We start from the raw sequence: 12,383 nt of genomic DNA on the forward strand, positions 1-12,383 counted from the left end.
TCAGTGGCAGGTTGCGTGGACAATTTCTTACATATTACGCTCCTGTTGCATTTTTGGTGTTGTTCTTCTTCTTATGATCGCCAATTTGCGGTTTTTTCGATATTCCACACCACTATGCACTGAACGCTTGTTTTAATGCAATGTTTTTGGTTTCTGGACAACAGAAGCCTGGGTCATAATTAAATAAACAAAATACAGTCAAAAGGCAGTGGGTTCATTTGAAAATTATTGTAAGACTGTTGCTCAGCAACATAAAAACCTGATTACTAATGTTGTTGTTATATAGTTTCGAGACAGATAAGACCAGTCGTGATTCATAAAAAATTAATTAAAAATCCGGTTAATTTTCAAGTAAAAAGTTGGTATGTGCACAACAGAGGTCAAATCAGTTAAATGAATGTAAAACTGCCTTTATGTTAAAACCGTTTGAATTTACGTAAACCTGGCTTCATGCACAACACTATGAAAATATATTTATTGTTTTAAAAAGTACATTAATCATCAAAAAGAGTTAGATACTCAAATGCTTGAGAGTGGTAGTTTTGGGCCATATGCATTTACGATGTTAGTTGGTTCTTGGGCTCAGGATAAATAAGACCTGTATGTGACGGATTTAAGGTATTTCTGAATTTTGTGCATTTGTCAACATTGATAACACGGTTATATTACGCCACAATGAGCAAAACTATACAAAAATTAAAATTTAGATTAAATCGACAGCAATGGAACTAGTAGTTTACTTATGAATGGCGCTAAAAAGAAAAACCTCGAACCCTTTTACAGGAAAACATCACACCCTTCGAGAATAGTAGAAGATACATACATTATTTTTTATTCTATTATTCAGACTCCTTTGTTTCATTCCGCGGGCTACTTACTATGAATGGCAGGAAACTGCAAACGTTGCGGTGGTTTTTTTTATGAGAGTGCATTTAAAGGCTGCTAAAATCCAAGATTATTCCTCAAATTTGTATTAAATACAAAACAATGGACCTATTAAATATTTAAGATAGAATGTGCTCACTTCTTGATTCATATCAACCATGAATCGTAGTTTCTCTTGCATGTCTTCACAGACGCACATTCCGCTGCAGAGTGAAAATCTCATTCTGGAAACATCCCCCAGGCTGTGGCTAAGCCATATCTCCGCAATATCCTTTCTTTCAGGAGTGTTAGTTCTGCAAGGTTCGCAGGAGAGCTTCTGTTAAGTTTGGAAGGTAGGAGACGAGGTACTGGCAAAAGTAAATCTGTGAGGACAGGTCGTGAGTCGTGCTTGGGTAGCTCATATGGTAGAGCACTTGCCCGCGAAAGGCAAGGGTCCCAAGTTCGAGTCTCGGTCCGGCACACAGTTTTAATCTGCCAGACAGTTTCATATCACTGCACACTCCGCTGCAGAGTGAAAATGTCATTCCGATCCCCAATTTTTGTTGTGATGTGAAGTAGTACACTTATACCTCAAGAGCTCATTTCTCGCTCGAGAGAACTTGTATGAGATGCGTCCCTGTATGGCTTCGACGATGTACGCTCAAGAGGCAAGACATTATGACCACCTGCTTACTAGCATGTTGGTCTACTTTTGGAACTCGCTATGACAACTTTTCTGTGTGACATAGATTAGATAAGTCCTTGTTATGTTTCCGGAGGCATGTGGCACCATAAGTCTACGCATGGCTCATCAAATTCCCATTATTTGTAGGCCAGTGGTTTGTGGGCCGATAGCATCCGCAGGTGATTTCCATCGGGTTCAGATCACGTGAATTTGGTTACAAAGGCATCAGCCTGAGTTCAGTATCATGCTCCTCTAACCACTGTAACACAATTCTGGCCTTGTGACGCAAAGAGTTATCCTGATGGAAGATATCATTGCCGTAGGGGAAGACAACAGGCACAAAGGGATGCAGGCTATCCACCATTACGTTCATGTATTCCATAGATGTCTTGGTGCCTTCGATTACTGCTTCAGGTCCCACTGAAGCCCGGGTGATTATCCTTCATAGCACAATACTTCTCCCGCGAGCCTACGTATCTGGCGGGGTGCATGTGTCGATCGGCCTTTCGCCCAGATGACGGCGTATTCGGGCACGACTATCGACCTGGTTCAAGAAGAAACGTGATTCATCTGACCAAGTAACATGTTTCGGTTGATCCACGATCCAACCTCGATGATCCCGTGCCCATTGCAATCGTAATTGACGATGTTGCTGGGATAATACGGAAACACATAGGGTCGTCTACTCTGGAGCCCCATGTTCAATAATGTGCGCTGAACGCTGTGCTCCGAGCTACGTATATTTCCCTGTACCAGCATTGTACTCTCTCATCAGACCTGCCGCAGATCGCCGACTATCCTGCTTTACAGAGCGGTCAAGCTTCTGTGATGACGCATGTTTGTCCAACACTTAGTCACCTACTCGTGGATTCACTGTCACTCAATCGTTTCAATGGATGTCTACAACAGTAGCACGTGAACAGTCGAACAGCATCGCCATTTCCGAGATACTGTAGGTTTCAAATCATTCCACTGCATAGAGAAAATTCGTTCTTAAAAATGAATTCTTTTAAGAAAGCGGCACAGAAGAGATTGCTTGGTACAATTATTCAATTATTATTGCTCTGTGAAACAAGACGCAGAGAGTTCGACGAACATTAGCAGCCACGAAAAACGATAAGTTGCCCAGTATGGAGACAACGGAAGGTTAACGAAGAAATAAAAATAATAGTGGGAGTAGAAAGATGCGTGCTTGAAGATGTAGATTATCGTAGGCTCAAATAGTACGACCTGGCACAAGACAGAGGAGGAGAGTAGAAGGTGGACGAGGAGATGGAGGAAGAGGAAGAGGACAACGAGAAGAAGAAGAGGGAGAAGAAGAAGAAGAAGAAGAAGAAATCAAAGACAGGATTGGAAAACATATATTGCCTGAAGGCATATATGTTTCAGATTCTTAGGCGGGCAGCTGTTCCATTGATAATATAGCGTTTCGCCACCATGAATGGCCGGCATTCTCAAATAATTATATCCGATTACTCATGGTGGACCAAACCATTGGTCTGCTAGAAGATCTGTGGTAAGAATTGGGAAAAGAGTATAAAGCTGTAACAAGCTGAAAAAACACTGATTAGTTACAAAGGGACTGAAGGGAGATGAGGGTTTAACGTTGCGTCGGTGATGAATTCGGTAGAAATGTAGAACAAATTCGGGATGAACGAGAATAGAGAAGGAATTCCAATGTGTAACTTTCGAAGGAACAATTCCAGTATTCATCTCAGATGATTTAGAGAAACTACGGAAACCGAAATATGGATAGTCGCGCCTCTCGGATCCGAGTGGAGTGTGTTAATCAATGCGACGTCTCACTCACTCTTACCAGTCCATGGAAACCTATTTTTTGCGGTGGCCGTGGGGTTCTAGGTGCTTCAGTCCGGAACCGCGAGACTGCTGCGGTCGCAGGTTCGAATCCTGCCTCGGGCATGGATGTGTGTGATGTCCTTAGGTTAATTAGGTTTACGTAGTTCTAAGTTCTAGGGGACTGATGACTTCAGATGTTAAGTTCCATAGTGCTCAGAGCCATTTGAACCATTTTTGAAACCTCTTTTGCGCCATCTTGATGCTGCTGGGCCCACAACAGATGACTCTGCTCATCGTGAGTTTGTTGTCTGTGTCTGTTGCTGCGCTTCCTCTCTTATCCCACACCATCACCATCTAAGGACAGCAATCAAGAAAAACTCTCAGACCACAACCAGGTTAGTCGATGTACCTAACGAACGGTCAGTGGTGCGGAGCGCAGATTCAGTCCAGGTCTGATTCACCTCCCTATCTCAAAGCTAGGGCTACATCAAAACAGTCATCAAAATTTCACATCTACATCTACATGGATACTCCGCAAATCACACTTAAGTGTCTGGCAGAGGGTTCATTGAAACACCTTCACATGAATTCTCCATTATTCCAATCTCGAACAACACGCCGAAATAACTAACATCAGTATCTTTCCGTGTGAGCTCTGACTTCCCTTATTTTATTATGATGGTAATTTCCCCCTATGTAGGTCGGCATCAAAAAAATATTTTCGCATTCGGAGCAGAAAGTTGGCGATTGAAATTTCGTGATATGCGATAAACGTCTTTTTTTTGACGACGTCCATCCCAAATCCTGTATCATGTCAGTGACACTCTCTCCCCTATTTCGCTATAATACAAAACTTTCTACTCTTCTTTGAACTTTCTCGATGTACTCCGTTTATCCTATCTGGTAAGGATCCCACACCACGGACCAGTACTCCAAAAGAGGCCGGGCAAGCGTGGTGTAGGCAATCTTTGGTTCGTCTTCCCCCCAAAATTTTCTCTGTATTCTTTCCAATTTAAGTTGTTCTTAATTGTAATTCCTAGCTATGTAGTTGAATTTACGGCACGTAGATTAGACTGATTTATCGTATAGCCGAAGTTTATCGAATTCCTTTTAGCACTCATGTGGACGACCTCAGACTTTTCATCATTTAGGGTCAATTGCCAATTTCCGCACAGTATCAATATCTTATATAAATCGTTTTGAAATTGATTTTGATTTGCTGATGACTTTACTACACGATAAACGACAACAGCATCTGCAAACAACCTAAAGCGGCTGCTCAGATTGCCTCCTAAATCATGTACATGTTAGTCTTCTTTGGTGAAGAAAATCCGTAAGGCTATGTTTAATAACTCTGCTTTAGCAGCACTGTCCATTGCTATCGCGCAAAGAAGGCAATGATTGTGTCTTGCCGCTAGCATACTTTACATATCACCAGAACCTCTTTCGATTTTCTGGCAGGTTTCGAGACAAAATTTCTTTGTGGACACTATTATAAGCATTTCGCATTGAAGTTTGCGCTAAGTTTCGAGCTTCTGTAAAAGATTGCCAGTCTTAGAGATTTTGCGTTCGTTTGAATTTGGCACGGTTTTTTCGTTGATTCTGCAACAGTGTTCCGACAAGCTTTGTGTACCTCTAGTTTTAGTCAAATGTTATTGTTGTATAAGGACTGTGACAGATCTAGCAAATGCTTTGAAAAACGTCAGTTCCTTCCAGCTCCTAAAGCGTTTTCTGGATCAGTTAATACAGTGTAAGTGTCTGAGGTAAGATACATCGGTCTCAAATTCAGTATAAAAGTGTCATCTGTGCAGGCTCGTCCAGCTGCACAGAACTAGCACAGCATATGGACGTCCAGCGAAGGATATCCAGTCCAGTCAGCACCCCGAGTTGTTAATACTTTAGCGTATAATGTGGTTAGATTAGATTAGATTAGTATTTGTTCCATAGATCATGAATACGACACTTCGTAATGATGTGGAACGTGTCAGGTTAATAAAAGGTTACATGACACTCTTTTTTTTGTGGGGGTTGGGAAATTACCCACTTACTATATCCAAAAATTCATCTAATGAGTAGAAGGAGTTGCCATTAAGAAATTCTTTTAATTTCCTTTTAAATGCTAAACGGCTATCTGTCAGACTTTTGATGCTATTAGGTAAGTGACCAAAGACTTTTGTGGCAGCATAATTTACCCCCTTCTGAGCCAAAGTTAGATTTAACCTGAGTAGTGAAGATCATCCTTTCTCCTAGTGTTGTAGCCATGTACACTGCTATTACTTTTGAATTCGTTCGGATTGTTAATAACGAGCTGAATCCGGTCACAGCATCGTGAGGAATACTAACGGAAAACGTGTCCACGATGTAATCTTATAGTGCATGCCACTGTGGCTAGACGACAGACGTCCTTGCGCTTACTATAACGAACCTGTGATGGAAAGCGCTGCTATTGTTTTGAATGTTCTCTATCTCCCACAGTGTCAGCAGTACTCGTGAATCGATCAAACAATCATTGTGAGAGAATTATTCTTGAAATTCTGCCCGTGCTCAGCTGTCAGAAATCAGCCCTTCTGACAACTAGTTTAATGCGGTCGCTCCACTAAAAATTATTGAATATATTTGCAATTGCGAATGTGGACAACCGTCAGCCGTAAAATGGAATGATGACAATGAAAATTTGTTCCGGACAGGTACTCGAACCCGGATTTCCCGCTTATCGCAAGCGGTTGTCTTGACCATTTCGCTATCCGAGCACGACTGAGGCCTTACCCGAACTCCCACATATCGTCAACCATGTACTCATACATTATGTATATTCCCCTACAGATGAGACATTTTACTTGTAAGTCGCTTGCCCGGCGTTGGCGGATGAACAAGATATTTATTTTTGGACATGCATGTTCAAAGAAACTTTACATCGTAATTCGAAATAACACAGGCACTGATGCAAGTCCAAATGAACTTTGCATCGTAATTCAGAATAACACAGGCGTTGCAATATTGTATTTATCCGCTGACACCGGGCAAGCAACGTTAAGTAAAATGTCTCGCTTGTACGGAAATGTACGTAACGGTATGTCAGTACAGGTTGTAGACACATGGTTCAGGACATGTGGAAGTTTGAGTCGGATAGCCAAACGGTAAGGCGGCAGCTCTCGATGAGCGGGAAATCCGGGTACGAGTCCGGAACCGGCACAAATTTTCACTATCGTCACTCCATTATACAGCTGACGGTTGTTCATGTTCACAGTTGCGAATACATTTATTGTATTTCATAATGCTGTAGTCGCCACAATGCCTGTTCCTTTGGACATGCTTGAATGTCCAAAGAAACTTTGCATCGTAATTCAGAATAAGACAGGCACTGGAATACCGCCACTAAAACTTGGTTAACAGGCATATTTAATGGTTGGACGGTTTTGCCAGTGATTCATCACTGGTCGTGTAATCCAATAACAGTTGATATTTTCTCCTGTTTGTACCTAAAACGTTACATTTGTCTTTGTTGGCGGTTGCTGCACGACCGTCATTCTTCTCCAAGTCTTCCTTCATTATTGAACATTTTCTGGCGTTACGACTCTCTTTATACAAGGACTTCATCCGTTAACAACTTCATTTTCGACGTTTGCATCTGCGACTGTATGTTTCCGTTACAGTACCAAAAGTAATTCTTAGGCATACATTGAGATTTTTATTTACAAGGCATGGCGCAATTTGGAGCCTTAGCTCAGTCTTCTGGTGAACTTTGGTTTTAATCGCACATTATTGCGAAGATTGTCATCAGAAGCTCACAGAGCTATCCACAGGCACAAAAGAAACCTTACAAAGTAAAGACAGTATATCGACTATCCAATTTGGATACTGTTGATCAATGTCAGTGGAGGGTTGATAATAAGAACTAAGACCAACAGAAAATAGGCACATACACGACGAGCCAAAACTTTGTGATCACCTGCTTAATACACTACTGGCCATTAAAATTGTTACGCCAAGAAGAAATGCAGATGATAAAGGGGTATTCATTGGACAAATACATTATACTAGAACTGACATGTGATTACATTTTCACGCAATTTGGGTGCATAGACCCTGAGAAATCAGTACCCGAACAACAACCTCTGGCCGTAATAACGGCCTTGATACGCCTGGGCATTGAGTCAAAAAGAGCTTGGATGGTGTGTTCAGGTACAGCTGCCCATGCAGCTTCAACACGATACCACAGTTCATCAAGAGTAGTGACTGGCGTATTGTGAGGAGCCAGTTGCTCGGCTACTATAGACCAGACGTTTATAATTGGTGAGAGATCTGGAGAATGTGCTGACCCGGGCAGCGGTCGAACATTTTCTGTATCCAGAAACGCCCGTACAGGACCTGCAACATGCGGTCGTGCACTATCCTGCTGAAACGTAGGGTTTCGGAGAGATCGAATGAAGGGTAGAGCCAGTATGGCGATGACGAATACTCGCTTCCAATATGCGTTCACCGCGATGTCGCCAAACACGGATGCGACCATCATGATGCTGTAAACGGAACCTGGATTCATCCGACAAAATGACGTTTGGCCATTCGTGCACCCAGGTTCGTCGTTGAGTACACCATCGCAGGCGCTCCTGTCTGTGATGCAGCGTCAAGGATAACCGCAGCCATGGTCTCCGAGCTGATAGTCCATGCTGCTGCAAACGTTGTCGAACTGTTCGTGCAGATGGAAGCCTTGCAAACGTCCCCATCTGTTGATTCAGGGGTCGAGACGTGGCTGCACGATCCGTTACAGCCATGCGGATAAGATGCCTGTCATCTCGACTGCTAGTGATACGAGGCCATTGCGATCCAGCACGGCGTTCCGTATTACCGTCCTGAACCCACCGATTTCATATTCTGCTAACAGTCATTGAACCTCGATCAATGCGAGCAGCAATGTCGCGATACGATAAACTGCAATCGCGATAGGCTACAATCCGACCTTTATCAAAGTCGGAAACGTGATGGTACGCATTTCTCCTCCTTACATGAGGCATCACAACAACGTTTCACCAGGCAACGCCGGTCAGCTGCTGTTTGTGTATGAGAAATCGGTTGGAAACTTTCCTCCTGTAATAACGTTGTAGGTGTCGCCACCGGCGCCAACCTTGTGTGAATGCTCTGAAAAGCTAATCATTTGCATATCGCAGCATCTTCTTCCTGTCGGTTAAATTTCGCGTCTGTAGCACGTCATCTTCGTGGTGTAGCAATTTTAATGGCCAGTAGTGTAATTCTGTCGGAGACAGCAAAGGACTTGGAAGAGTAGCTGAACGGAATGGACAGGGTCTTGAAAGGAGGATATAAGGAGAACATCAACAAATGCAAAATGAGGATAAAGGAATGCAGGTGAATTAAATCAGGTGATACTGAGGGAATTAGTTTAAGAAATGAGACGTTTAAAGTGGTAAATGCGTTTTGCTATTTGGGAAGGAAAATACGTGATTATTGTCGAAGTAGGGAGGATGTAAAATGTAGACTGTCAATGTAAAGAAAAGCGTTTCTGAAGAAGAGAAATGTGCTAACATCGAGTATAGATCTAAGTGTCAGGAAGTCCTTTCTGAAAGTATTTGGATGGAGAGTAGCCATGTATGGATGTGAAACATGAACGATAAATAGTCTAGACAAGAAGAGAATAGAAGCTTTTGAAATGTGATGCTACAGAAGAACGCCGAAGAATAGGTGGGTAAATCACGTAACTAATGAGGAGGTTTAACAGAATTGGGGAGAAGAGGAATTTGTGGCACAACTTGACCAGAAGAAGGAATTGGTTGGAAGACACGTTCTGATGCATCAAGGGATGACCAATTTAGTACTCGTGGGAAGCGTGAAGTGTAAAAATCGTAGAGGGAGCCCAAGAGATGAATACAGTAAGCAGATTCAGAGGGATGTATGTTGCAGAAGTTACTCGGAGATGAAGAGGCTTGCACAGAAAGGAGTAGCATGGAAAGCTGCATCAAACCAGCCTTTGGACTGAAGGCCAGAACAACAACAGTACTGTCACAAATCAGCAACGGCAAAAATTTGGCTCTGGTATCATTAGTTTTAGATTACTTTTATGTGTTGCTCCACGACAGTTTCATCCCACCCCTAAGGCTGCCAGGAGTGTACATTTCCCTCAATAACATACTTTTCCAAGTACTAAGTTTATATTTACCTACTAAGCTTGTGGAAATTTGCATTCCTGAAATGGGATGGCGGGCCCAGACACCCGACCTTAACCCAAAGGAACATCTTTGGGATTTTCGACTTCGCTCCACACCCTATTGGCCATCATTACCTTCTCTGGTTTCGGCTCCTGAGGAAGAATGGGCTGTCATTCGTCCACAGGCATTCATACAACTCAGTGAAACCGAGCGAGATGGCGCAGTGGTTAGCACACTGGACTCTCTTTCGGGAGGACGACGGTTCAAACCCGCATCCGGTAATCCAGATTTAGGTTCTCCTTGATTACCCTAAATCGCTTCAGGCAAATGCCGGGATGGTTCCATTGAAAGGGCACAGCCGATTTCCTTCCCCACCCTCCCCTAATCTAACGGGACCGGTGACTTCGCTGTTTGATCCCCTCACCCAAATCCACCAACCAACCAACTCTGTGAAAGTGTCCGCAACAGAGTTCACGCTGTCATAAAGGCAAAAGGTGGACTCACCCCATATTAATGAGCACTAATAGGCGTCCGGATTCTTTTGATCAGATGGTGTAAGTAGCCATGAGACGATATTAATTTGCCTTGGTTCGGGGAACTGAGAATGTAAGCAGAATGTATGTACGGAAAGACACTGTTAATTGTCTTTGTTCGCACATAATCAGTACCTAAACAGAATATAAATACAGATGAGACTTTAATTATCCGCCCCCAGTAGCTGATTGGTCAGCGCGACAGAATGTCAACCCTAAGGGCCCGGGTTCGATTCCCGGATGGGTCGGAGATTTCCTCCGCTCAGGGACTGGGTGTTGTGTTGTCCTAATGATCATCATTTCATCTTCATCCACGCGCCAGTCGCCGAAGTGGCGTCAAATCGAAAGACTTGCACCCGGCGAACGGTCTACCCGACGGGAGGCCCTACCCACACGACATTAAATTAACTTTCTTAATTGCCTTCTTTCGCATATACTGAGAATCTACATCTACGTCCATACTCCGCAAGCCACCTGACGGTGTGTGGTGGAGGGTACCTTGAGTACCTCTATCGGTTCTCCCTTCTATTCCAGTCCCGTATTGTTCGTGGAAAGAAAGATTGTCGGTATGCCTGTGTGTGGGCTCTAATCCCTCTGATTTTATCCTCATAGTCTCTTCGCGAGATATACGTAGGAGGGAGCAATATACTGCTTGACTCCTCGGTGAAGGTATGCTCTCGAAACTTCAACAAAAGCCCGTACAGAGCTACTGAGCGTCTCTCCTGCAGAGTCTTCCAGAGGAGTTTGTCTATCATCTCGGTAACGCTTTCGCGATTACTAAATGATCCTGTAACGAAGCGCGCTGCTCTCCGTTGGATCTTCTCCATCTCTTCTATCAACCCTATCTGGTACGGATCCCACACTCCTGAGCAGTATTCAAGCAGTGGGCGAACAAGCGTACTGTAACCTACTTCCTTTGTTTTCGGATTGCATTTCCTTAGGATTCTTCCAATGAATCTCAGTCTGGCATCTGCTTTACCGACGATCAACTTTATATGATCATTCCATTTTAAATCACTCCTAATGCCTACTCCCAGATAATTTATGGAATGAACTGCTTCCAGTTGCTGACTTGCTATATTGTAGCTAAATGATGAGGGATCTTTCTTTCTGTGTATTCCCAGCACACTACACTTGTCTACATTGAGATTCAATTGCCATTCCCTGCACCATGCGTCAATTCGCTGCAGATCCTCCTGCATTTCAGCACAATGTTCCATTGTTACAACCTCTCGATATACCACAGCATCATCGGCAGTGAACTTCCGATGTCATCCACAAGGTCATTTATGTATATTGTGAATAGCAACGGTCCTACGACACTCCCCTGCGGCTAAGCTGAAATCACTCTTAACTTCGGAAGACTTCTCTCCATTGAGAATGACATGCTGCGTTCTGTTATCTAGGAACTCTTCAATCCAATCACACAATTGGTCTGATAGTCCATATGCTCTTACTTTGTTCATTAAACGACTGTGGGGAACTGTATCGAACGCCTTGCGGAAGTCAAGAAACACGGCATCTACCTGTGAACCCGTGTCTATGGCCCTCTGAGCACTGAATGTAAGACGCTGTTAATTGCCTCGGGTCATGAGCTCAGACGTCGAGGACAGGGAGGTTTGCGAGGAGGGGGAGGAAGTGTGGCGGTCCGGAAGCTCGGCTGCTCGCTCACTCACCTGTACCGTTGCTGCGTCGCTGCTGGGCCGGCGTCCGGGCACGACTAGCGCTCAGCGCTTAGCGGTAGTGGACGCGCACAGCGGAGAAAGTGCAGAGCTTCCTGCAGACCTGCCGCCAAGGAGAGCCGGTAGGCGGTCGGCGGTCCGCGGTCGGTGGTCGTGCGCAGCGCCGTGTCCTCCGTCCTCCTCTCCTCTCCTCACCAATCCCTTACTGCATTATCCGAGCCGCTCAGAAGCGATCAGCCGGATGAGCCGGCGCTGCAACTCACGTGTTACCTGTTCCGCGCACGTGACGGCTTTGTGCAGGTGTCTGGACGTGCCGCGCTAATACGGCGTGTCTGGCGTGGGTAAACAAGTGGCCACTAGCGTTCTCAGTGCCGTCCGTCCGCTTATACACACCGACCGGGACAGCTCTGTATGCAATTAACAGCACATCGTCTCCACGTATTTTCATTTAAGTGGTTAAGTTACGAGTGTTTAATGATAGTAAGAAGTAAATGTCCGCGCCAGATGACATTTATGACAGTTAACGACTCTTACGACCGCAACTGTGTACTGTAAAATGAAGTTTTCCAAAGCCTCATTTGAATACTATAGCGTTTTACTAACAAGGGAACCTGCCCATCGCACCCCCCTCAGATTTAGTTGTAAGTTGGCACAGTGGATAGGC

The 12,383-nt window shown here is 44.1% G+C and overlaps 1 protein-coding gene across 1 annotated transcript in view; it reads right to left on the minus strand.

Moving 5' to 3' along the window:
• The window catches only part of LOC124794852, a 313,878-nt gene extending 302,037 nt beyond the window's left edge, over nt 1–11,841 (minus strand). The window contains exon 1 of the mRNA XM_047258519.1: nt 11,714–11,841. The gene's annotated coding sequence lies outside the window, so the exon portion shown is untranslated. The remainder of the gene's footprint in view (nt 1–11,713) is intronic.
• Between the last annotated feature and the right edge of the window lie 542 nt (nt 11,842–12,383).

Source organism: Schistocerca piceifrons, chromosome 4, assembly GCF_021461385.2.
Source record: "Schistocerca piceifrons isolate TAMUIC-IGC-003096 chromosome 4, iqSchPice1.1, whole genome shotgun sequence".
In the NCBI taxonomy this organism is placed as follows: domain Eukaryota; kingdom Metazoa; phylum Arthropoda; class Insecta; order Orthoptera; family Acrididae; genus Schistocerca; species Schistocerca piceifrons.